The sequence below is a fragment of the Saimiri boliviensis genome, chromosome 2 (genome assembly GCF_048565385.1).
Source record: "Saimiri boliviensis isolate mSaiBol1 chromosome 2, mSaiBol1.pri, whole genome shotgun sequence".
Classification (NCBI taxonomy): Eukaryota; Metazoa; Chordata; class Mammalia; order Primates; family Cebidae; genus Saimiri; species Saimiri boliviensis.
Window position 1 is genome coordinate 145,808,562 of NC_133450.1, and position 27,820 is coordinate 145,836,381.

The 27,820-nt window shown below is 39.2% G+C and overlaps 1 protein-coding gene across 15 annotated transcripts in view; it reads left to right on the plus strand.

Moving 5' to 3' along the window:
* The window catches only part of PRUNE2 (prune homolog 2 with BCH domain), a 537,643-nt gene that overhangs the window by 3,924 nt on the left and 505,899 nt on the right, over positions 1–27,820 (plus strand). For all 15 annotated transcript variants that reach the window (XM_074394644.1, XM_074394645.1, XM_074394643.1 and 12 more), the window contains one exon: positions 8,480–8,568. The gene's annotated coding sequence lies outside the window, so the exon portion shown is untranslated. The remainder of the gene's footprint in view (positions 1–8,479; positions 8,569–27,820) is intronic.

A 27,820-nucleotide genomic window follows, 5' to 3' on the forward strand; every position in this document is an offset into this window, starting at 1 on the left:
TCCTGAAGAGTATATACAGATGGAAATAAGCACATGAAAACATGTGCAACATCATTAGCCATTGGAGAAATGAAGAGTAAAACCACAATGAGATATATCAGACTATCTTATCATATTATACCTATCAGAATAGTTGAAAAAAAATAGTGACAATACCAAGGCTGGTTAGGATATGGAGAAACTGGATCATTATTCACTGGAGGTGGGATTGTGAAATAGTTAAACTCTCTGGAAATTTGGCAGTTGCCGTAAAAACTAAACGTGCACTTACTATATGATCCAGCAATTGTACTCCTGGATATTTATCCCAGAGAAACAAAACCTTATGGATCACACAAAAACCTGTAACATGAATAGCCAAAACTTGGAAATGGCCCAGATTTTTTTCAACTGGTGAATAGTTAAACCAACTGTGGTACATCCATACTGAGGAATACTCAGCAATAAAAAAGGTGAACTATGGATACATGCAACAACTTGGATAGATGTCAGGGGAATTATGCTGAGTGAAAATCTGTATATTTGTGAAACATGCTTGAAGTAACAAAATTATAGAGATGGAAAACAAATTAGTTGTTGCCAAAGGTTAGGAATGAGTAGTATGGATAGGTGTGGCTACATATGGATAGCATAAAGAAGCCTTATAACACACTTCTATATCTCAATTGTGGCAATGGTTACATAAAATTGCATAATACTACACACACACCTGTAGTGCAAATAAAAGTGGAGAAATATGAATAAGCTCCGAGGATGGTACTTTCTTTACTTGCTTTTTTTTTTTTTAAAGACAGAGTTTCACTTTTGTTGCCCGGGCTGGAGTGCAATGGCACAATCTTGGCTCACCGCAACCTCTGCCTCCTGGGTTCAAGTGATTCTCCTGCCTCAGCCTCCCAAGTATCTGGGATTGCAGGCATGCACCACCACACCCAGCTAATTTTGTATTTTTAGTAGAGATGGGTTTTCACCATGTTGGCTAGGCGGGTCTCGAACTCCCAACCCCATATGATCTGCCTGCCCTGGCCTCCCAAAGTACAAAGATTACAGGCGTGAGCCACCACACCCGGCCCTAATATCTTTATTTTCTGAGTGTGATACTGCATTATAGTTACATAAGATGTTACCATTGGAGAAAACTGGGGTGAAGGGTACATGGGACCTCCCTATACATTTTTTGAAACTTTCTATCAAACTATAATTATTTTTAAAATAACTTTTAAAGGGTCTGCTGAGTTAAAGTCAACCAGGAGGTGCCCCAGAAGATTAGATAAGCCTGAGAGTTAACAACTTCTACATGATAACTTAATATCCCTGCACAGGGTGCTTGGTAAAAATATTAAAGAAAGAAAAGTATCTGAATGTGGTACCTTATCAACATGTATACAAATATCAATTATGCTGTGATCCCAGTAAAATATCAGAAGGAGGAATGTACAAGAAGGGACTCTCCAGGACCTTCCTCTGATTCTAAATACGTAAAACAGTCTGGGCATGGTGGCTCACACCTGTAATCCCAGTACTCTGGGAGTCTGAGGCAGGTGGATCACGAGGTCAGGAGATTGAGACCTCCTGGTCAACACGGTGAGACCGTATCTCTACTAAAAATACAAAAAATTAACTGGGCATGGTGGCAGGTGCCTGTAATTCCAGCTACTTGGGAGACTGAGGCAGGAGAATTGCTTGAACCTGGGAGGCGAAAGTTACAGTGAGCCGAGATCGCGTTACTGCACTCCAGCCTGGCGACAGAGCGAGACTCCGTCTGAAAAAAAGAAAAAAAATACTTACAGCTGAGCTCTACTGAGAAAAAGATGGTCCCAAATACTGATGTTCATCAATGCTTTTGTTCTCGGGTTTTTACATGGCTGATCTTAAAAGCTGACTCCTTGTTATTAAGCTTTGTGCTCACCTATCACCTAATCATGGAGATGAGGACTTCCCTCATCTCTCAAATAGCCAGAAGTAACACTCAGCCATATCACTTTAGCAGCACCTTAATCTAGCTTGCATTTTTCCCAACACTTGGGGAATCAGCATTACCTCGCTATCGTACAGTCAGAACCAGCCTCACTATTCCCCATTCTTAGGAGTTTGCATCTCAGAACACAGAGACACAGGGACCAGCAAGCATCCCCTCTCCTCAGAAGTTTGAGTTTCAGTTTGAGGGCCCCTCTTCTAAATTTCCAAGCCTGTCCCTTTGCCCACTCAACCCTTGGGGTTGTATCTGCTTTCTCTAGTAACTGCCTCCTCAACACCTTAGAATTCTCTCTTTACCTTTTCACTACCTAATTATGTATCTAGTTAACAATTCTGTACATACTTACATCTATAGAAAGGGGAGTTGGGGCCTGCAGCGGAGTCTGTAGCAAGGAGATGTTTGGCTGAGAGAGGGAAGCCATATCATCAAAGGGAGCAAATGCATATTGTGAGTGAGGAGGGAAGCCAGGCTCAGGGCCAGAGAACTTGTTAAGTGTCAGGACAGGCAGCAACTGCCAGTCTTTAAATAGATAATGAGACCAAGGGTCAAAGGTTTGGATAATCACGAGCAGGTCAAGCAGTGAAGTGTGAAGTAGGTCCAGGTGAAGGATGCAAAAGCTAGGCTGTGCATGTGATGTGCTGAGAGTCTGCTCTTAATTGTCCTGTGGCACAGGAGCAGTGGAGTTAGGTAGCTCATTCTGAGCAGAATCTACTGATACCGCTGGTCCCCTTTGTTTGTTCAGCCCAACCTCTCCGTTTGTGAGCCAATTTTGATTTAGACAGGATGTGAAAGACCTCCCAGAAATGAACTCTGTTCCTCTCTGGACTTTTTGAATATTGACTGTGATCTTGATTTCCTGCCTCTGATTTCTTTTCCTCCTTTGTGAACCATTGACTGAAGCTGTGTGACTGTGTATGTGTTGCTGCTTTGGTTAAGCCCTCCCGCAAAGCTGGGACCACACCTCAATGTGCAGTTCTAAGGCCAGCCACTGTCACTCTGCCTCATCTACCCTCCCCTACTTACCTGCTAATGCAAGTAAAATGAAACATACAGGTAGGAAGCATTGACCAGGATGGGGTGGGTGGGAAAGTCCCAGAGTTAAAGAGCAGTGAAAAATCCGTTATAGAGATTTAGGCAGGAGGTAATTATAGATCTCAACTAGACCAAGGCAATTCAAATGAATAGAAAGACATAGATGTGATGGAGGTCATAAACATGGAATTTATAGCCTTTGAAATTGATTAACTGTGGTAGATGAGGTAAATATGATAATTCCAAGACTGTGTCATTTATAGCAACTGAAACTTGAAAACAAGACATTGGTTTTATTGGAGATGATAAAGAGTTTAGTTTGGGGAGGTTCCATAAGATCTGAAATCTAGGGGAAGATATTTAGGACAGAGTGTAAACAGTAATTCAGGAGGAAATTTCTACTTATAATTAGAAATTAGGGATTGGGGTTCCAGTGAGCGTCTAGAATAAGACATGAATGCTTGAGGCTCCCTACACAGAAGCAACCATTGATACTCAATGTATGGATGACACTTTGGAGTAAAGAATTGAAAAAAAAAAAAAAAAAACAAAAAACAGAAGAATAAGGACTGAACTGTTAAGAAACCATCTCATTTAGGGAGGAACCAAATGAACTTGAGAAAAGAGACCTACAATAGAAGCCAGTATACCTGGAGTGGGCTGACGTAGAAATCCAAGAGGACTTATAGGAAGACAGGGTGGTCAGCAATATCAAAATTGTAGGGATGTCAAGAGAGATAAAAACTCAGAAAATGGCCAAGGTGCAGTGGCTCATGCCTGTAATCCAAGCACTTTAGGAGGCTGAGGCGGGCTGATCACCTAAGGTTGGGAGTTCGAGAACAGCCTGACCAATATGGAGAAACTCTGATTCTAATAAAAATACAAAATTAGCCAGGTTTGGTGGCGCATGCCTGTAATCTCAGCTACTCAGAAAGCTGAGGCAGGAGATTTGCTTAAACCTGGGAGGAGAAGGTTGGGGTGAGCTGAGTTCATGCCATTGCACTACAGCCAAGCTGGCTTCACATTAGCTAGGCTGGTCTCGAACTCCTGACCTCAGGTGATCCCTTGGCCTCAGCCTCCCAAAGTGCTAGGATTACAGGTGTGAGCCACTGTGCCTGGCCAACATTCTTTATTTAATAACTTTTTGCCCAGAAATAGGTTAGCCTTTAAAGAGCTGTTTTATAAACTGTATATAAGAATGTTCTCGGGCCCGACGCGGTGGCTCACGCCTGTAATCCCAGCACTTTGGTAGGCCGAGGAGGGTGGATCACGAGGTCAAGAGATCGAGACCATCTTGGCCAACATGGTGAAACCCCGTCTCTACTAAAAATACAAAAAAAATTAGCCGGACGTGGTGGCACATGCCTGTAATCCCAGCTACTTGGGAGGCTGAGACAGGAGAACTGCTTGAACACAGGAGGCGGAGGTTGCGGTGAGCCGAGAATGCACCATTGTACTCCAGCCTGGGCAACAAGAGCGAAACTCCGTCTCAAAAAAAAAAAAAAAAAAAAAAGAATGTTCTCTAAGTTTATGTAGTTCTATAAATCCTGATAAGAGATATCATTACTGACATTATAAACATATATGTGAGGTTATAAGAAAACAACAAATCCCTTGTTCCCCAGTATAGATGCACGTGTACACACAGCCATGTGCTGTAGAAGTTGTAATATGATCCTGTACTTATTAATGAATAACATTTTCTACATCATGGAGAGCTAGCTTAAGTATTTTATATAGAGAGAATTCACATACAGTATTACAGATAGAGGACAGATTTGTAATTACAGAAAAGGCTATTGGTACATTTAAGCCTCATGTATACTAGTAGTGTGTTTCTAATTAAGTTATATAGTTCAATTACAAAGTAAAACCTGATAATGTCTAAAGTTTTCCGATGTTCACATTTTATAAAACCTTACTTTCCGAAGAGCACTGACATAATGTTCCCAAAATCTCTTCTTTGAAAGAAATCATGGTGGCTAACGCCCGTAACCTGGCACTTTGGGAGGTGAATCACCTGAGGTCAGGAGTTCCAGACAAGCCTGGCCAACATTGTGAAACCCCTCTTTACTAAAAATACAAAAGTTAGCCAGGCTTGGTGGCGCATGCTTGTAATCTCAGCTACTCTGGAGGCTGAGGCAGGGAAATTGCTTGAACCTGGGAGGCGGAGGTTGCAGTGATCTGACATTGTGCCATTACACTCCAACCTGGGCAACAAAAGCAAAACTCCTCAAAAAATAAATAAATAAATAAATAAATAAATAAATAAATAAATAAATAAGGTAGTCTCTGTCAATTATCACATTTATACTGTTCTTAGATTATACACTCTGCTTTTTATATCCAAGGAAATTCTGAGTCATATGCACCAGTTTAGTTTCATTGACATTAAATTAGCTGATTTGGGCATCAGCTGGAGATTCAGATATCTTCAACTTTCCCTTCCAGAAAGTTAAAAGAGCACCATCTAGCGGGATTTTTTATATAAAATTCTTCCAAATTGGTATTCAGATTGAACTACTATAATCATTGGTTTTAAAAGCAAACTTTCATTTTAAATGATAGTGATTGTAAATCAATTACGTATTTTATACTGAATCCTAAACATCCTTTCAACTAAACTTCAGATTTGAAAATCAAACTTAGTAATGTTAGCTTATGACATTTTTAACCACATATTTTTACTACTGAATTGGTTTCTCTTCCATTTGAATGTTAATTATGGCATATGAAAGATTTTCTTGCTTTTCATATCCTTTTAAGAAAGACTCAGTTGATTACAGCTTTGTGGTATTGAATACAAGTTTGGCTTTGTTTTTTTCTTCATCATTATACACTTAATGGACCAATTCCTAAACAAAGAAGGTTTAATTCTACTCACTGGCTAATTCAGACATTTAAGCTGGTCTCCAAGGAAATACAGAATTTGAATTTCTCCTTTAGTGGCTGTGGTCAAATAAACTGACTTTTTCTCTAATGACATAAAATTCATCAATGCATTTGGAATGAAAACAACATGATGACTGCCTCAGCCTTAAATACTGATACCTCATCATCAGACTAGCTGGCCTGTAGACAATGTGAGCTGCAAAATGAAGTTAGTGTCTCTCTTCAATCCTGTGAGTGCATTTAACAAATGCATAGCAGTGGTCAGGCAACCATGTGGGTTGATGGGAATACAAGTTCATAGTTTCCAGCTAGGTTGTCTTTTCACTCTTGTTTGTTTATTCTCTTCATTATTTTTCTATTTTGTATCTTTTAGCCTGTATTCCTCAAATTCCCCCAAATGGTCCCTCTTCACATTGAGGTCTCTCTTCAAACATCTTCTAATCAAAGCAGCTTTCCTTAAACATATTATCAAAAATAACACCATCCCAGTGTCCCTCCTCTACTCCTTACTATTCTTTTCCTACTCTGCTTGATTATTTCTTACAGTACTTATCACTACTTATTTGCTTGTTTTCTGTCTCCGTCTGTAATAATTTCAGCATTGATTCCATTCTTTTACTTCTCTCAGTATCTGGTCATTTAACTTAGCAGCATTCCCCTATTGTGAGGGGGGCGTTCCACCTCTCTCTTTGATACTGCATTCAGTCATGTGACTTGCTTAGGCCAATAACACATTAGCCGCTGTGATGCAGGCAAAGCTTGAAAAGCACTTGCACAGTCAGTCTCACTGTCTCCTTCTGGGCCATTGCAATGAAAACAAGCCTGGTCTAGGCTGCTAGGCAATGACCGATACGTGGAGCAGTGCCAAGTCACCAGGGTTGCCCTGGTCTCTCTGATTGACCTAACCTGCCTCTTATGTTTTAAGGATTCTAATAGTGAATGTTTTCTTTCTTTTTAAGGATGCTTCCTTTGGAGGTGGTTTGTTATATGGCAATAACTAGTTAGTACACCCTCCCATGGAATACAAACTCTCTGAGTGTCGGGAATTTGTTTTTTCTTTATTGCTACATCCCTAGCATAGAGCACTGTGCCTGAAGAAGGTATTTGTTGAATAAATGAATCAGATGCGGGCAGGTAAGCCATATATTAGAGCTTAAGTAACAACTTTTCTGAGTATCTTTTTATAGGGATAAATTCAATAACATGGAGAGAAATGGGTAGGCTCTTTATCCAATAGGCAGTTCTCCAAAAACAGTTTGTGTGTGTGTGTGTGTGTGTGTGTGTGTGTGTGTATCTCAGTCAAGCTTTTGATAAGTCTTAAGGGGTATTGAGTTCAAGGTGACATATTTTGCCAAGTGTTTTAAGTGTAACTATGAAAGTGCGCAGCAAAATGCTGTAATGATCAACTCTAATGAGATGGCATTACAACGGGCTTCCTTTATATGATCACTGAGTCGCCCAACAATGAAATAAAAGAAGCCGGTTCATTTCCATAGAGGTGGGCTCAGGTATACCTTCTGACCAAGAGGTCATTTTGAGCTAGTTCTGAATTCAAGATGACGAGTAAGTAAGACATCAAAGTTCTGTGTCAAAGAGCATGGCTACAATAGTTTTAGCTTGAAATTAAAAGAAAAAAATGTTGTTTTAGTCAATTTCCTTTAGTTATAACAGGATACCACAGATTGGGTAATTTATAAAGAACAGAAGATTATTTGGTTCACAGTTCTAGAGGCTAAGAAGTCCAAGAGTATGGCACCAATGTCTGATGAAGGTCAACCCATGGCAGAAGGCATTGCATAGCAAGTGAGTGCACCAGACAGAAAGATAAATGAAACAAAAAAATAAAATAAAATAAGGTAAAATAGGGTCCACACTTAGTCCTTTTGTCTGGAGCCCTCCCTCAAGGTAACCTACCTACCATCTCAATAATAACATTAATCCATTCATGAAAGCTCTGCCCTCATGACCCAATCACCACTCAAAGGTCTCACCTCTCCATCTGTCACAAATGGCAATTAAATTTCAGCATGAGTTTTGAATGGGATATACAAACCATAGCAGAGATATTACCACACTGTCATACAAGTTATTTTTTAACAACGTAATACAGAGTACTGACCAGGCACAGTAGTAGCTCAGGCCTATAATCCCAGCATTTTGTGAGGCCGAGGCAGGTGGATGACTTGAGGCCAGGAGTTTGAGACCAGCCTGGCCAACCTGGCAAGACCCTCTCTTTACTACTAAAAATACAAAAATTAGCCAGATGTGGTGATGCATGCTGGTAATCCCAGCTACTTGGGAGGATGAGGCATGAGAATCACTTGAACCTGGGAGGCGAAGGTTGCAGTGAGCCAAGGTCATGCCACTGCACTCCAGCCTGGGTGCTTGACTGAGACTCTGTCTAAAAAGAAGAAGAAGAAGAAGAAGAGAAAAAAATGAAATGTAACTGCCATCGTAACAGCATTAGGAAGTGGGGCTGCCTTTAAGAGGTGATGAGGCCGTGAGGGCTCCACCTTCATGAGTAGGTTTAATGCTTTACTAAGAAGTCTTTTAATTGGGCTCTCTCTCTCTCTCATATAGCCTGTCACTTTCCACCATAAGCTGACACAGGAAGCAGACCCTCACCAGATGCCAGTATCTTGATATTGGACTTTCCAGCCTTCAAAACTGTGAGCCAATACATTTTTGTTAATTTTAAATTACCCAGTCTGTGGGTGTTATAGCAGCACTAAATGAACTAAGGTACCACCCAACAATGACTAGCTTAAAGAAGTGTTTCTCAACTAGGGGTGATTTTGCCCCTGATGGGACATTTGCCAATGTCTTCAGACATTCAACAGAGGCCACACATGCTGTTAAACATTCCACAATGGAAAGGAAATCCTCCTACGACAAAGAATTAACCAGTCCAAGATGTTAATAGAGTGTTGTTGAGAAGGCCTGGCCTAAAAGCTAATAATTATGTAACACAAGGCAATACATTTTACTTAATTTGAATTCAGGAACAACAATTCTTAAAATTGGATATTTAGTCTCTCTCGGTAGCTGGGATTACAGGCGTGCACCACCATGCCTGGCTAGTTTTTGTATTTTTAGTAGAGATGGGGTTTTGCCATGTTGGTCAGGCTGGTCTCAAACTCCTGGCCTCAAGTGATCTGCCTATCTTGGCCTCCCAAAGTGCTGGAATTACAGGCATAAGCCACAGCTCCTGGCCTGATAACAAGGTCTTCAAAATTATGTTGTTATTACAGGGTGCCCTTAAAGTTTACTCTTTTAAATTTTTAAAAGAACTTGGTAGAAAGATGTGCAATTGATTTGAATAGACAATTCATGAGAGAAATAAATACCTAATAGAGGCATAAGAATATGTCAAGTTTCCAGCTAATAAAATATATGCAGATAAAAAACAAGAAAGCACTTCTCACCTGTAAAATTGACAAAGATTTAAAAAAATTGATAGTACCCAGAGTTCTGAAGGAAATGGTGAATGGACAATCTCCAGCCCTACTGATAGCAGTAGAAATTGGTGTATAATTTTTCTGGGTGTCCATTTGACAGTATTTGTAAATAGCTTTTAGATTGTGCTTAACCTCGAGCCAGTTAGTCTATTTTTAGTAAATTATTTTAAAGAAAAATAATCATTTATTGAATTCTACCTCTGATCCAGGCTCTGTAGTGCCACTTTATATACAGAAGTATTTAATCCTTATGAAAACTTTGCAGACAGATATTATTACCAACTGTTACAATTGAGAAAACTAATGCACAGAAAGTTTTAGTAATAAATCAGACATAAAACTGCAGGAATAATTTATACACAAGTCTGTCTGATTTATAGGAAAACAGACGTGCACATCTGTAGGAATGAGGATGTTTACTACATAGTTTATAATAGAGAAAAGTATAAAAACTCATTATCCATTAATAGAGGAATCATTATGTACATTGCATTCATTCAAATGATCATATACATTTTGAAAGAAAATGTATTTAGAAAATTGTAAGTCCAAAAGATTGGTTAAAAAATAAATCAGTGTTGGCTGAGCATGGTGGCTCATGCCTGTAATCCCAGCACTTTGGGAGGTGCCTGTAATCTCAGCACCTCGACAGAGCAAGACTCCATCTCAAAAAAAAAAAAAAGTTGGCTATTAACAGTGCTTTTTTTTTTCTTTTTCTTTTTCTTTTTTTTTTTCAGAGGGCGTCTTGCTCTGTCACCCAGGCTGCAGTGCAGTGGTGCCATCTCGGCTTACTACAACTTCCGCCTCCTGGGTTCAAAGGATTCTCGTCCCTCAGCCTCCCAAGTAGCTGGGCTACAAGCATGTACCACCATGCCCAGCTAACTTTTGTGTTTTTAGTAGAGACAGGATTTCACCATATTGGCCAGGCTGGTCACAAACTCCTGACCTCAAGTGATCCACTCACCTCAGCTTCCCAAAGTGTTGGGATTACAGGTGTGAGCCAATGCATCTGGCCAACAGCCAATTTTTTTTTTTTTTTTTTAGTCCTTGCTATCTGCTAAGAGTTCCAGACATTTGTTCAACTTGGTGTGCATTTGCATAGAAAACAGTCTGGAAGAACTTACGCTAGGATGTAATAGTGATTGTCTTTAGGTGGTGAAATCAGGGATAAGTTCTGAATTTCTTTTATGTTTTGATGATCACTGAATTTATTTCACTGGGCATTTATTCCTTTTGTAATCAGAAAAAAAAAACACTTTAAAACTAAGAGGGAGGGAGAGAGGGAGAGGAAAGGTGAGAGAAAAAGGTGGAAAAATCTTGCAAGTTATACATGAAGAAACAAGTGAGTGGAGCTTATTCATATAGTTTTTGATACACATGTGAGCCAGGAGAGTGTGCTATGCTTCTGTCTTCCTAAATCTCCTCCTTTTTAAGTATTATACTACAATTTCAAACATGATAACGTTATCTTTATTGTAGATTATTTCTACATAAGATAAAATATTTATATTCATGATTTAGTTTTTAAAATGTTTGAAATATTTCAGAAAACCATAAAATAAAATATTAGTCTTAGTTACCATATATCTTCTTAACCCATTTCACATTTGCCCTAAGAATACTTCCCTGGCAGTGAGCTGCACATTTGTTTTCCAAACGGGGAATGGGTTAAGGATGGGTTGTACATACCCAATCTTCTCTCAATAAGAATATTGGCATATTGAGGTTCATAAAGGCTCCTTGTAGCTAGTAAGTCAGACCAATCTCTACCTTAATGAATATTTACTAAGCACCAATTGTGTCAGGTTATAGTAGATACGGAGACACACTCTTTCTTCAAGGAGTTTGCATCTATGGGAAGGAAGACATGTGACCAATTGTGATGGTTAATATTCAGTGTCAACTTGATTGGATTGAAGGATGCAAAGTATTGTTTCTGGGTGTATCTGGATGTTCTGGGTGTTGCCAGAAAAGATTCACATTTGAGGCAGTGGACTGGGAGAAAAAGAGCCACCCTCAGGAAGAACCATTCACAGTGTAGGTGGACACCGTCTAATCAGTAGCCAGTACAACTAGAAAAAACAGGTAAAAGGTAGAGGGTGCTGACTTGCTGTGTCTTCCGGCCTCCATCTTTCTCCTGTGCTGGATGCTTCCTGTCCTTGAACATCAGACTCCACGTTCTTCAACTTTTTTACTCTTGGACTTACCAGTGGGTTTGCCAAGGGCTCTCGGGCCTTCAGCCACAAACTGAAGGCTGCACCGTCAGCTTTCCTACTTTTTTTTTTTTTCTTTTTTTTTGAGATGGAGTCTCACTCTTGTCACCCAGGCTGGAGTGCAGTGACGTGACAAGCAACCTCTGCCTCCTTAATTCAAGTGATTCTTCCACCTCAGCCTCCCGAGTAGCTGAGATTACAGGTGCATACCACCACACCCAGCTAATTTTTATATTTTTAGTAAAGATGGGGTTTCACCATTTTGGCCAGGATGGTCTTGATCTCCTGACCTCAGGTGATCAGCCTGCCTTGGCCTCCCAAAGTGCTGGGATTACAGGCATGAACCACCATGCCCAGCCAGCTTCCCTACTTTTGAGGTTTTGGGACTCGTACTGGCTTCCTGGCTCCGCAGCTTGCATGTGACCTCTCGTGGGATTTCACCTTACAATTATGTGAGTCAATACTCCTTAATAAAATCCCTTTCATATACACGTCTATCCTATTAATTCTGTTCCTCTAGAGAACCCTGACTAACACATCAATTATGCTGTAATATACTAATTGTCACAAAGGATGCATGTTCAATATACAACAGAAACCTGGTAGAACTACCCATGACTGCTTGGGGGAAACAGGAAGCCTTCACGAAAATGGATCAAAGTCGATTCAGATTACCGAAAAACAAATAAATGAGGATCACTTCTGTAGCATTTTCTCACAACATAACTTGGCCAGAATCGGGTATTCTTAAAGATGACAGAATCATAAATAGCTGATGTTGCTGGAAGGTGTATCATAAGTGGGCAGAATGGCAAGAAGGAACTTGATCCCTGCCAAAGGAAATGCTAAAGGACATTGCTGGGATTCCAGTTGTTAAGATTGCAGCAGTGAGATCTCCTCTCTAGACAGGGGAGAAACCTGCCTTCAACCTTAAGAAATCACTTGGATGTAAAAGACAGGGCCTTAAGAAAAATAAATAAAGCAAGCTCTAGCTACAGGATCCGATTAATCAAGGTGACTCAAGCATCTCTTGATTAAAGGACTTCTTTTTTTTTTTTGAGATGGAGTTTCGCTCTTGTTACCCAGGCTGGAGTGCAATGGCGCGATCTCGGCTCACTGCAACCTCCGCCTCCTGGGTTCAGGAAATTCTCCTGCCTCAGCCTCCTGAGTAGTTGGGATTACAGGCACGCGCCACCATGCCCAGCTAATTTTTCATATTTTTAGTAGAGACGGGGTTTCAACATGTTGACCAGGATGGTATCGATCTCTTGACCTTGTGATCCACCCGCCTCGGCCTCCCAAAGTGCTGGGATTACAGGCTTGAGCCACCGCGCCCGGCCTGATTAAAGGACTTCTTTTACCCTTGCTTGAATATATCTTTCTTTCAGAAATATTTAAGGGACATTCCTTTGGGGACAGGGCTTTTAGTTTTTTTGTTTTTTTGAGACAGAGTCTTGCTTTGTCACCCAGGCTGGAGTATAGCGGTGTGATCTCGGCTCGCTGCAACCTTCACCTCCCGGCTTCAAGTGATTCTCCTGCCTCAGCCTCCCCAGTAGCTGGGACTACAGCCGTGTGCCAGCGCACCTGGCTAATTTTTTGTATTCTTAGTAGAGACAGGGTTTCACCGTGTTACCCAGGATGGCCTCAATCCTCTGACCTCATGGTCTGCCCGCCTTGGCCTCCCAGAGTTCTGGGATTACAGGCGTGAGCCACTCTGCCCAGCCAGGGATTTTAGTCTTAAACAAACCTTCTTGATGCTCATTTCAGTTCCTTGTATTCTGTATGTTCATCAGCTATCTGATTAGCCATCCTTGCTTCAGACTTCCACAGCCCCGCCTATGATCTTCTATGAGGCATTTCAAAATATAACTGATTTCACTATCCATCCATTTATTAGTTCAATAAATAATTATTTCCATTTACTACTATGTGCCAGAAACCGTTCTAGGTGCTGAAGACACAAATCAAAGTGCCTGCTCTTGGGGAGCATTTTCATTCAATTCTATGAGGTACACTATCCTAACTTTGCTTAGTCAGATAAGATATGCAATTGACTTATTATAAAATCAGTAATCTTTGTACACTTCATTTTCATCCATTTCTGTATGTTTAGTAATACATAAAGGAACCAATAAGGACAAAACACACTGTCAGAATTGTGATGTTTTTAATACAACTCCACCAATCTGGACATTTTCTTCCATAAGAATTTCAGTCAATACCATGCAAATCTGAGAAAGTGTTTGTACCCAGTTGATATAAAGAAACCGTTTAGCTGGCTTTATTTTTGTCTTACTGGAGCCCAATTCTTTTAAAGAATTAAGTAGTATGTGTTTAGTTTGGATACATATGGTTTAATACATGGATAATTTTGAAATTTCCCCTTTCACTATTATTTTTAAAACTGGGTAATCACCAGAGTGCAATCATAATTTCCTGTCAATCTCAACATTTCTATTTTCCCAAATGAGCTACTTTAAACATTTATTTTCAGCATTATAGAAGACATTAAGCAAGTCTACTCAGGCACAGAAGGAGCACTGGGTAGGACCAGCAGAAAATATGGATATATTCAAATGCCATGATTTTAAATCAATGAACTAACATTGATCTGTAATTAACATCCATATGGTGGTCAAGCTTATCTTGGTTAAAAAAAAACAACCTACTTCTGTTAGCTCTGGCCTCAAAACTAATGAAAGTCCATGGCGATTTTTATATTGATTCCAGAATCCTTAGGACAGCAGGATGGCAGAGTACCCAAGAGTCACTGCAATGAATGCCAGGGCAGCTCTGTGCCAGTCATCACTGATAGGAGGCGAGGGACGTGTAAGAGTCAGGAAGGCCTTATGGGAACTGCAGGAGGCCACAGGGAGGCACCTGCCTTGAAAAAAAAGACCTGCTTCCTTTTCCCTGGTTACTGAGTATTACTGGCATCTGTCTGTCTGTAACACCTGCCTATCCAAATATAGTACTTGGAATGATCTTTGTTAACTCACTCCTATAGCCTAGGAGGAAGAGGAGGTGGAGGTGGTGGAGGAGGTGGAGGTGGTGGAGGAGGAGGAGAAGGAGGAGGAGGTGGTGCTGGAGGAGGGGGAGGAAGAGGAAGAGGTCTACTGGAGATAGTCCAGAGCTGGTATATTATCTCCGTGGTTGTCAGAGATTGGGTTTGTTCTATCTTTCTTCTTCACCATGTTGAGCCCTTGACTTCCATCCTCAGGTCAGTGTAGGATCCAAAATAGTCCCTGCTATCATGTCTGCTCTTTATTTAGGAAGTAATGGAAAAAAGGGAACGGGAGAGGAGAATGCTTGCAACTGAGTCAGCCATTTTAAAAGAATATTCCCTGAGGTCGTGCCCATAAACTTTCACATATACCTACCTCATTGGTCATTACTATCTACAAGGAAATATATAAAGGAAAATATAAATTTTAACTGAGTCCATGCCATCTCCTGATAAAAGAGAGGTCAGTCACATACAAGAAAAGAGGGGAGTGCAAGAGCAGGCAACTAGCAGGCTCACACAGGTTAAAAGAAAAAGAAAGTAAAAGAAAAGTCTCTACATATATACATACATATATATGGCAAGGAAGGTTAATGACAACCGACCCCCCAGCTTTGTGTGGGGAGATAACAGCAAGTTGTGGGAACTGTGCTGAGCAGGAAAGCTCGTGTCTCACCTAACAGGCTCAGCCATATCCTGCCCCAGCAAAGTGGGAATGGAGCCCACTGTGTTCTGATGTTCCCATTTTCCAAGAGAAGCAACGAACTGTCTCCATTGGCTCACTCTGTTTCAGCCACACTAGCCTACTGCTGTCCTGTGAACCTGCACCTGTCCTTCCACTACAGAGCTTTTGCAATGTCTGTTCCATCTGCTGAGAATGTTCCTCTTCCATATATCAGCACGAACCCTTCAGGTCTTTGGTCAAACCATAAGAAGGACAATCTGAGGCATAATTTAGTCTTTTGTGTCAACTCATGTATTTTTTAAATTTTATTATTTATTTTTATTTTTGTTTTGAGACAGAGTCTCTCTCTGTCACCCAGGCTGGAGTGCAGTGGCACCATCTGAGCTCACTGCAATCTCCACCTCCTGGGTTCAAGCGATTCTCCTGCCTCAGCTTCCCAAGTAGCTGGGATTACAGGCATGTGCCACCACACATGGCTAAATTTTGTATTTTTAGTAGAGACTGGGTTTCACCATGTTGGCTAGGCTGGTCTTGAACTCCTGGCCTCAAGTGATCCCCCTGTCTCGTCCTCCAAAAGTGCTGGGCTTACAGGTGTGAGCCAACCGCCCTGGCCTTTCCTTATTTAAAAATCAACGCCAACATATTTCAAAGTTCTGTGTCTGAATGTCGCAATTTGTATCTAGCTTCCAACCACTGATCAAGGAGAGCCAGTTTTCCTTGAAGCAACATTTTAGGAAATGTTATGCCACACAATAAGAAATGAACTCTATTGCTTTGCAATCCAGGATAGGGAAGGGGGAGCTTGAAATGAAGATGCCCGTCACCAGACTCTTGGACCACCGCAAACACATATTACCCTGGAGGCAGACAGCCATCAACCATCTACCCTCTTCTTCCCTTTGCCAGTCAGAAGACGCCAGCTCTGAAGCTAGGGTGGACAGTATTTCTAAAAGGACGATTCTGGACTTGCAAAAACCTGATCGAACTCCTTCCACACACCTGTCCATTCCTTGCAGTTTTCTGCTTAGGCCAGCAGATGGCAGCAAGTATCAGCTGAACTAGGAAACCAACTCTGAACACCTTCAAAGTTGGTGTTCCTTTGATGCATTTTCTTTGACTTGTGCCAATAAAAACAATAAAAGTAATTTACATTTGCTTCACTCATTACTTCTCACACTGAGAAACAGAAAGATAAATCTATTTTAGACCTGACTTATCGTTTTGAAGAGGTGATCATGAAAGTCTGGATATGTGAAATGGGGCAAAAGTCTTAATTTGTTCCTTAGTAACAAGAAATAAAATTTAATATATATTACCAAACAAAAATTATTTATTTAATCTTGACTCTGGTGGCTGTTCTTAATAAAAAGCTACAAATATTTGTTATGTTTCTAAGTAAAGATACAATGACTTCAGGACATGCACAAAATAGTAAACAGTTGTATTATTATTTTCTGAATAACTTCCACATTTGCCTAAATATATCCTTTAGAAATGTACTGCATCTTTCTAATCACTTGGAAATGCATATGATAAAATACATATGGGGGAAGTTACTAGGAAAAACTTCTATATGTCTTGAAAGTAAACTCGTTTTATTACTATCTTTTGGAGAGTAGCAATATAAATATTTTTGAAAGTTTTTGTTACGTCAACAGCAATTATGGAATAACTAAATGTCTTTGAGGGGAAGAGGAAAATGGACCCAGTAAAGGGTCAATTTATTAGAGGGAATTAAGTCTATAGAACAATTATTACTGTGCTTCAAAGTTTTGTTCAACGGAAACTAAAATCTAGATAACCTCGGAGGCAAGAAAAGTGGCAAATGAGCAATCAGGCTACATAACAGGGAAGAAGGAGAACTGACGTGAGAAGCAGGAGTTACCAGCACCGGCAGATGTCAACAGAATTTACATGTGAGTTGTTTGCTAGGAAACACAAAGAAACCTGCAGATGGTTGTTAGTGGTCAGTACCTGGAACGATAAAGGACACAAACTGAGAAAGGTGCCCTGATACTTACGAAAGGATCAGACTCTTTGTGAAGATTTTTTAAAAAATGAACCAAGAAAAAAAGGAAGAAGAAAAGACAAATTTGTTATGGATTGCATCTTAGAATTACAAAGCGACAGAGATTGAAGGAATGTGGATATTATTTTAGTCTAGTCTTTCGCCCTTCTAAATTCTATGGAAATTCCTTCCTTTGTATCTTTGGATATGTTTCTCTGATCTCTACTTGATTGCATCCACCTATTCAGAGCTGTTGATATTTTGTTGTAAAGATTGTATTTTGTTTTATTATTATTACTATTTTGAGATAGGGTCTTGCTCTGTTGCCCAGGCTGGAGTGCAGTGATATAATCACGGCTCACTGCAGTCTCAATCTCATGGGCTCAAGTGATCTCACCTTAGCCTCTAGAGTAGCTGGGGGTATGGGTGTGCACCACGATGCGCAGCTAATTTTTAAGTTTTTTTGTTCTTTGTTTTATTTTGTGAGTGAGTGTGTGTGTGTGTGTTTTGTAAAGACAGGGTCTGCTTTGTTGCCCAGGCTGGTGTAAACTCCTGGACCCAAGCAATCCCCTCACCTTGACTTCCCAAAGTGCTGAGATTACAGGCATGAGTCACCACAACCAGTCAAGGTTTTATTTTTAAACAACGCTCCTTGTTCTAAACTTTTTCCTTACTGAGATCTTAAGCTGGTCTCCCAGTAACATCTGCTCATTGCTCTTCTCTGGAGAAAATTCTAAACATTCTTATTTTGTATCACAGGCAGCTTTGTGAGACTTGTGAAAGTATGTACTCTCATCCTAGAAAGACGCATTCCCTAAACTCATTCATGGAGTTCAGGTGAAGCTTCCCTACTCTTAAGGAAAATAAAGCCTTTCTACACAACAGTTCTTCAAACAGTTTTAAAAAGCACCATGTTCTTAAAACAACCTCACACATTTCGTTGACTTCTTTCCTTCCTTCTTTCCTTTCTCTGTTCCTTCATCCACTTTTTAGAAACAAAGCATATACTAAACACCCTTTCTGTGTCACACACGTAGACACTTGAGACACAATGATGAGTAAGACATCATTCCCGTCCTTGGGGAGTTCTCTCCAGCTTATCTGGAGAGAAAAATTTGTAAACACATACATTAGGTCAGAGAAATGATACTTGAATTGAATGTGGTCTTCATTTGGATTTAGTCTAGGTTCAAATCCCAGCTGTACCACTTAAGTGTAACCTTTAGGAAGATACTTAACCTCTTGGGTCCTCAGTTTGCTCGTATGTAAAGTAGGCCTTTGTATGCTATTGCTGTTTTTATCATCATTTGCCAAATAAGGAATCTGGACATTATTTAGGCTTTCATAATCCACCAGCCCTGTAAGAAGGGGAGTGGCAGGCATGATTTGATTTTTTTTAAACTAATTTTCTTTTAAGGTGAATCATTTTATATTGGAAGACTGTGAATAAACTGGATGGAGGAGAGGTGGAAAAGAGGGAGACCAGATTGGGGACTTGCAATTGTAGAGGGGAGAATGGTGAGGACTTGCGCTCAGGCAGGGTACCAGGGATGGAGAGTTGTTAAGAGATATTTTGAGGTATAGATGATATAGGTATAGATGATGACCACTTGGTGGTCAGTTGACAGGGAGAAGACCAAGTTAAGTTGGTCTTACCTGTTTCTACCTTGGAAAACTGGTTTGATAGTGATTTCGTTAACTTGGATTGTAATTACAGTAGAAAAAGTATCGAGAGAAGATGATAAATGTAAGATGTCTTTCAGATCCCTTAAGCTTTGGAAATGTGAATCCAGCATTTGGGACAAAATCCTCCACTGGAAAGAACAGACTTAGGGTGCCTTTTTGTCTTCAGTGGTCAGTCATGAGAATGGATAAGATGACTTAGGAGGGCAGGTAGAATGTGAAGAAAATGGAAGACAACCAAGAAAAGAATCAAGGCAAACACAAACATTTAATGAAAGGTGGCGGAGGAAGAGGAAGAGAAGGACCAGCTAATGAAGGCAGCCAACAGTAGAAAGTTAGAAAAGTAGGAGAACTCAAGGGATAGTTTTTTAAGCTATTGCTCTCTTAAAACAAAAGTCTTAATACACAGTAAGTACCGGCACTCTGCTAAGTGTTCATCTTAATTCTCCCTCATATAGATAGCCCATTGCATAATGCCATCCTTCCCACTGTGCTATGGCCACCCTTACCATAAACCACAGCCTCACCTATGCTTTGTTTCTGTGCTCTTTATTCTTCTCTGTCAGTCTAGATGTCTATCTCTGCACCAGTGTCAAGTCATTTTAATTACTCAGTTACACAACCTTACAAACACCCTTCCTCCCTCCATCTCAAGGTAAATATAAATTATTGCCATATTTCAGATGGACAGAGTTGTAGGCATGTTTTCAGTAATATTACATATACTGATGATATAGAAACTCTGACACTACCTTTAAAATGAAATTAAAGAGTTAACGTACCATATGGTATAATCTCTTTTTCTTCTTTTGCTCCACATAAATCACATTCCCTTAGACAGTGATTCCCAAACCTGACTGAGTATCAGAATCACCTGGGGAGCTTTTTAAAACTGTAGATTCTTCGGCTCCATTCTAGATGTACTGAACTGAATAGGATGGGGCATTTGGGACCAAGGAATAGGCATATGCAATAACATATTCCACACTTTCATGGACTGGCATTTGGGAATGTTTGTGTTCAGTTCTAAGAACATTGATTAAAGATATATCAGTCACTTTATTTTTATTTTATTTATTTTATTTATATATATATATATTTATATATATTTCTTGCATTTTATATTTATTTATTTTTTCGAGACAGAGTCTCGCTCCCTTGCCCAGGCTGGGGTGCAGTGGCATTGATCTTGGCTCACTGCAACCTCCACCTCCTGGGTTCAGGCAATTCTCCTGCCTCAGCCTCTCAAGTAGCTGGGATTACAGGTGCCTGCCCACACCCAGCTAATTTTTTTGTGTTTTTGTAGAGACAGGTTTTGCCATGTTGGCCAGCTGGTCTCGAACTCGTGACCATAGATGATCCACCTGCCTCAGTCTCCCAAAGTGCTGGGATTCCAGGCATGAGCCACCGTGCCCAGCCCATATCAGTCACTTTAGAGTGCTACTTTGCAATCAACTTTCAGAAATTAAGCACTTTATTGGGAGGCCGAGGCAGGTGGATTGCAAGGTCAAGAAATCAAGACCATCCTGGCCAACATGGTGAAACCTCGTCTCTACAAAAATATAAAAATTAGCTGGACTTGGTGGTGCGTGAAGGTAGTCCCAGCTACTTGGAAGGCTGAGGCCGGAAAATTTTTTTAACCCAGGAGGCAGCGGTTGCAGTGAGCTGAGATCACTCCACTGCACTTCATCCAGCCTTCCAGCCTGGCGACAGAATGAGACTCTGTCTCAAAAAAAAAAAGGAAGAAAGGAAAAAAGGAAAGAAATTAAGCATTTTATTAATCTTATTGGTTTTTGTTCTTTTATAGAGAAATAAATGTAAAAAATTACAAACCTTGTGGAAATGAACAGAATGTAATATAACCCCATAGTTTCTCCTTTAATAAAGGGTGTCAATAGTTTGGCCAACACTCTGTATTTTTTCCTATGCATTTAGTAAGATAAATCTTCTAAAATTGGATTACTCTATGCTTTGGGAATCTGAACTTTGAAATTTATGTAAGACTTAGTTGCCCAGTAAGTCCCATGCACCATGTGGAAGGCCTGGACATGGGAGCCAGGCACATCTGTGTTTGAGACGCAGCTCTAGCTCTTACAAGCATCTTTGGGCAATTTATTTAACCTCCCTAAGTCTCAGATTTCCTCATCTGCAGATAAAAATACTACCTATGTAATAAAATTCTTGTGAGAATTAAATGAGATAATGCTTATAAAGGGATTAGCGCAACATACAAAATAAGTTCTTGGCAGGATGTGATAGGTTATCCCATCACTTTGGGAGGCTATCCCTGTTACCCTAGCAATTTGGGAGGCTGAGATGAGTGGATTTCTTGAGTACAGGCATTTAAGAGCAGCCTGGGCAACATAGAGAGAGCTTTTCTCTCCAAAAAATAAAAAATTAGCTGGACATGATGGCGCACACCATCAAGTAGTCCCAGCTACTCTGGAGGCTGAGGCAGAAGAATTGCTTGAACCGGAGAGGTTCATACCACTGCTCTTCAGCCTTGGCAACAGAGCAAGACCCTGTCTCAAAAAAAAAAAAAAAAAAAAAGTGTGGGGAATGGTGGCTCACGCCTGTAATCCCAGCACTTTGGGAGGCCAAGGCAAGTGGATCACAAGGTCACGAGTTTGAGACCAGCCTGGCCAACATTGTGAAACCCCATCTCTACTAAAAATACAAAAATTAGCCAGGCTCAGTGGCAGATGCCTGTAATCCCAGCTACTAGGGAAGCTGAGGCAGAAGAATCTCTTGAACCAGGGAGGCGGAGGTTGCAGTGAGCCGAGATCATACTCCATCTCAAAAAAAGGAAGAGAAAAAAAGGAAAAAAAAATAAGTTCTTGATAAATATTTATTTTAAAAATTTTCAGTAAACCTTATTTTTAGATCAGTTTTAGGTTCACAGCAAAATTGGGTAGAAAGTACAGAGAGTTCCCATGTTCTTTCCCCTACAACCTTTCGTCCTGTCGAGGAGTCATCCATTGTTACAGTCCATGACTACATTAATACATCCTTCTCATCCCAAATCCATATAGCATAGTAACGTAGGATACGTAGGATACTATGTGTCCTATGTACAACCTGTACTTGATGTCATAGGTTCTATGGGTTTTAACAAGTGTATAATGTGTATACACTTAATAAGTGTATAATGACAACCACCATTGCAGATCCAGCTCTGTATATTGAGATACAAGATATAATGCAAATATAAGAATACATTGTATCATATCTTAGATACATCAAGATACAATGTAGAATGTACTTGTATCCAGGTATCCATAGTGGATAATTTCACTGCCCTAAAAATCCTCTGTTCTCTGCCTATTCATCTCTCCCTGTCCCCTAACCTCTACCACTGATTTATTTTTTTTTTTTTACTATCTTCATAGTTTTGCCATTTCCAGAATACCATATAGTTGGAATCATACAATATAAACTTTTTATTATGCTCATTATTATTACTATTAAATGTTATAGGCAGTTTCACTTAGTATATACTGGACATTCTATTAATATATGATTTTATCAATTATTTCTAACTTATGTATAGCATTTCACTGTATGGATGAAATTACTTAATCAATGTCCTATGCGTATTTTGGTTGTCTTTCAATTTTTCTTGATCGTAAACCATTCTGCAGAGAATATCCTTGTATACATATCTTTTCATACCTGTATGTGTCTCTCCTCTAAGGAGAATTTTTAGATTTTGTTTTATTGTTTATTTTTTAGACAGGGTCTTGCTCTGTTGCATTTCTCCCATCTCAGCCTCCCAAGTAGCTGGGACGACAGGCGTGCACCACTGCAAACATGATTTTTGTTTTGTTTTGTTTTTTTGTTTTTTACTTTTATGTAGAGGTGGATCTCCCTATGTTGCTCAGGCTGGTCTCAAACTCCTGGGCCCAAGCAATCCTCCTCCCTCAGCCTCCCAGAGTCCTGGGATTATAGGCGTGAGCTGCTATGTGCAGCCAAGGGGAATTGTTGAATCAATGGGTATGAATATTTTGATAAAGTTTTACCCATTAGTTCCACACAGAGTTTATTTATTTATATTTCCACTAGCAGTGTACGAGACTGTTTTTACACATACTTGCCCAAACTGGATATTAAATTTCTTTTTAATCTTTGCTAATGGAAGAGTCAAAAATTTTATATTCCTGTTATATTATTTTACATTTAATTATTAGAACAAGCATTGAAAGTAATCTATTGATGCCACAGTGTTTTATTTGGGTTTCTATCTTCCAAATTCTCCTGGTCCATTTTCTTTTTATAAGGATTACTTCCTCTCTTTATTCCTTTCATTCATTTTTCCTCCATTCATCTTCCAGTTTTTTCCCTCTCCTTTGTTTACCAACAGAATGACATTTTATAAGTCAATGCCGTTTTTCCTTAATATTAAGTGGCCTCTGGGTCCTTTTAATTAATACTGTTTTTATTTTATTTGCCTTCTCTAAATAGAAGATCCCAAATGATTTCATCCTTTATTTCCCAAGTCAGTATTTTCTCTTTTCTTGACTTCTCACATTTTATAGACGAGAGTAGAATGACAGGTACTGTAGCTTCCTCACTACCTCTTTGAAGTGGAAAAGAGCTGGCTTCTTTAATACTGCATTTCCTTTTTTCTGTTTCAGGCTATATTCTGCAGCAGGTAATTGTTTCTTTGGTGTTCCAAATACTATCCTATTGCTGATAGAAAATGTCACAGCTTGTGTGAGTGCCAGTTGCAGCCAATTATATACTAAATGATCTGCATTGGCATGAAGAGACTTGGCAGAATGCATGCTTTGGTGAGATGAAATTTTGCTTCAATAAATTGTGCTTGCCTGGGATTTGACCTCAGGATGAAATCACACCGTTGTCTTAGCTGAAATAGCAGCAGCAGTCAAAGTATCAAACAACCAGGAAAGCATATCCAAATGGTATTTTTAGACATGTGAAAATTATAGCATATGTAATGACACAATGGGCATGAATAGGGCTTTATTTTTTATTTCAAACTCATTGTATTCTAGTTTTCCAAAGTTGGTATCTTTTCCTTTTTTTCCTCAGATATAATGTATAGACATATTCCCTAAACAATCATATAACATATTGACTTAAATTTTAGGTTAAGCAAATCAAAATCATTTGCTATTTACTGTGAAAGTAATGTGTACCTTCAAGGTACATTTTCACATTTTCCAAGGTAAATTAACTTAGCTCACACCTTAAAATTACAAGACTTTCAAGAGCCTAAATCATCAAAATAATAACTCACTGAAAAAATAAATAATATTTTAATGGCTTGCATCATATAAACTCAAATATGTGAGGTTTACCAAAAGTATTATTACCATTACATTTAATCTCAAAGTGGTAATGTCATAATTAAAATCAAATCTATATCCATTAGGATAGTATGCAGCCACTGAAATCTGATTAGACAAACTGTGTAGAGACAAGGAAAGATATTTACAGCTATCTGAAGTGAACAAAGCATACTATTAAAATATAATTGCAGGCCTACGTATACCATTAGATTAAAATAGCTATCTTTTATTTTGGGGATTAAGTTGTCTTCATTCTGCTATTATATTGTCTTTTCGATAAAAATTACTGTGTACTAAGTCCAAACATGCAATGTTTACTCAGGTATTCAACAGTTATATCTTTCATTAAGCACATGTCAGTAAGTCACTTGACTAATGTTTATATTATGCAATCAGTCTTCAGAATGGATTTAATCCCCGTGACTACCTTTAACAGTCTTGAAAACTTGGTACTGAATAGGTTTGGACTGATCAAGGGTGATATTCAAATGATTAAGAATCAGTCATGGTCAGGTGCGGTGGCTCACACCTGTAATCCCAACACTTTGGGAGGCCAAGGGTGAATCACCTGAGGTCAAGAGTTTGAGACCAACCTGACATGGTGAAACCCCATCTCTAATAAAAATACAAAAAATTAGCTGGGTGTGGTGGCAGGTGCCTGTAGTCCCAGCTACTTGAGAGGCTGAGGCAGGAGGGCTTGAACCTGTAGGCAGAGATTGCAGTGAGCCAAGATCATGCCATTGCACTCCAGCCTAGGTGACAGTACGAGACTCTGTCTCAAAAAAAAAAAAAAAAAAAAAAAAAAAAAGAAAAGAAAGAAAGAAAAAGAAAAAAGAAAACAATCAGTCAGAACAGACACTTCAGCAAGCACCAGACACAGCTATCATGAATGTAGGGACTGAACATCCATTCCGGATAGAAGTGAAGGGTGCGTCTAGAAACAGGCAGGATGGAGCCCTGATTTTTAGGATATCAGCATAGTTTGATGAATAACACACTACTAGGTTTACAAAGAGAAGGCATAGATACTAGTACCAACTTTGCCAATTCTCCTTCAAGTCTCAGATTCTATATATGTAAAATAAACTATTCAAGGAACGAGATAATAAATTTTGGAAAACACTATAAATTTTATAGTGAGCACAAAAGAACCCATGAGAACTTAGCAGTCATTAATGAAATATTAAACATTTTATTTATTTACTTGTATATTGTAGACACAATTGACAATCTTGTTCTCAGTTATATGCCTTAATGGGTCCCATGACTAAACTTTGACTAGGTAATGCAGATTTCAGATGATACACACTGATTTGATCCAAAAATCTGTCTCTGGGAAATATAAGTGATGTTTGGAAATGCCAAATGTGTAGGAAGTTGTCTTCTTTTGGTTATAAAAGCCATATTTGTGTCCAGTGAAAAGGGAAGTACATGCTGCATGTGAACATAGGGTTCAGAGTTAAGACACCTTTTCCACAACGTTGTATACAGATGTTGGAAATAGATGCTCTAGGCTGGACACGGTTGCTCATGCCTGTAATCCCAGCAGTTTGGGAGGCCGAGGTGGGCAGATCACAAGTTCAGAAGAGCGAGACCATCCTGGCCAACATGGTGAAATCCCATCTCTATATATAAAAAAATAAAAATTATATTTTAAAAAAAGGAAATAAGATGCTCATTGCCACAAAGAAAAATTAGCACTGAGACAAAGGATCTTTCAGCAATGCAATTTTTACTTCCTGGACTGCAGGAAGGGTACCCCCACTAACTATCATGCCATGAGAGTACAATGAACAAAGGAAAACACAGATTTATCCCTTGCTCATTTGAGGTCATCCTTATTGCTGTGTCTGATCTCCGTTGGCTGGAGTCAGACCTCACAACCTAAACTAAAACCCAGTTGGCTAACAACTTAAAACTTTTCTAAACAGGTCAATGCAACGAAGACCTGGGACATGCCTGTGAGCACATCCAGCACAGATATCTTGGTTAAAGTACAAAGACATAGAATATACTACGTGCCTGTAAGCTTGGCATGTCTAAAAGCTACATAGGATAGGGCTTAACAAAGTTTTTAGTACACTTACACTTTAACAAGAAAGAAAACTTTAAAAAGGAACTTTTCTAATTTCCGCATACGACAAATTCTTTCAGGGTTGATTGTAATTTGCTGAACATTTATAATAACAATGCTGATCTTTGATTAATCCTATGGAGTTTTGTTATTTTTTTTTTCTCATTTCCAATTCATTTTCTTCCTTCAATGTTCTCTTGCCCTACATAGAGGAGTTTCAGGTGATCTCTTAGTTTATTTGACCTCATCTGTGATATTTCATTGGCATCACTATAGATTTTTTTTTTGATTCACAGATAAAGCAGTTTTATACTTATAAAACTGCTAAAACTTTAAAATGTTTGATTGACTTTGCAAATGCTTTGAAGGTTACTTTGTTCACTAAGTAAGTGGTCAGAAGTTCAGGCAGTCTTCATAAAGGCTTTTTACACTCCATTAAGCTTTATATGTTACAAAAATTCTGAGCTTAATTTGAGAACACTTACTCAAACAAGTGCTCAGAAACTCATGCAATTCTTACCTCACTATATATGCCACCTGTAAGTGTCAACATTTAAAAAATGCAACTCGATAATCATCTGTGGCTGGAGTGATAAACTGCTATATATATACATATATTTATTTATTTATATTTATGTTTCTTTTCTTTTCTTTTCTGAGACAGAGTCTTGCTCTGTTACTCAGCCTGGAGTGCAGTAGTGCAATCTCAGCTGACTGCAACCTCTTCCTCCCGGTTTCAAGTGATTGTCCTGCCTCAGCCTCCCCATAGTCTGGAATAACAGGTGCGGGTCACCGTGCCTGGCTAATATTTATATTTTTAGTAGAGACGGGGTTTCACCATGTTGGCCGAGCTGGTCTCAAACTCCTGACCTCAGGTGATCCACCTGTCTTGGCCTCCCAGAGTGCTGGGATTACAGGTTGAGCCAACACACCTGGCGTATGTGTGTGTGTGTGTGTGTGTGTGTGTGTGTGTATCTATATATTTATGCACCATATATATAATATGCATATATAATATATATATTTCTACTAATAGATAATGAGAACAGAAATAGTAGTTCTAATAGTAAGGACAATTTTGAATACCCTGTAGAAACTGAGGATCAAGAAGTTATTTATTTGTCCCAAATGGTTACATTAAATCTCACCCTAGGCATTTTATCACCAAAAAATAATATTCTCCTAAAAAATCTACAAGGGAAGAATTATTTATGTCAGTTACAAGCCTTGTTTATTACTTAGGGCAAATACATGTTTTGTATCCTCTAGAGACTCGTCTCATAAAAATGTATTTATTTATTTATTTATTTAGCATTTGAACAATATAACATTGTCAGACCATCCATCTTAATATCAGTGAATGTACAGCTCATAGTTTTATGTGTTATTTTAAAAGTACTAACTTATTTTACACACACATACACCAACACAGACACACCATAATCAAATAATATAACATTTAGTGATTTCTTTTCAAGGAAATG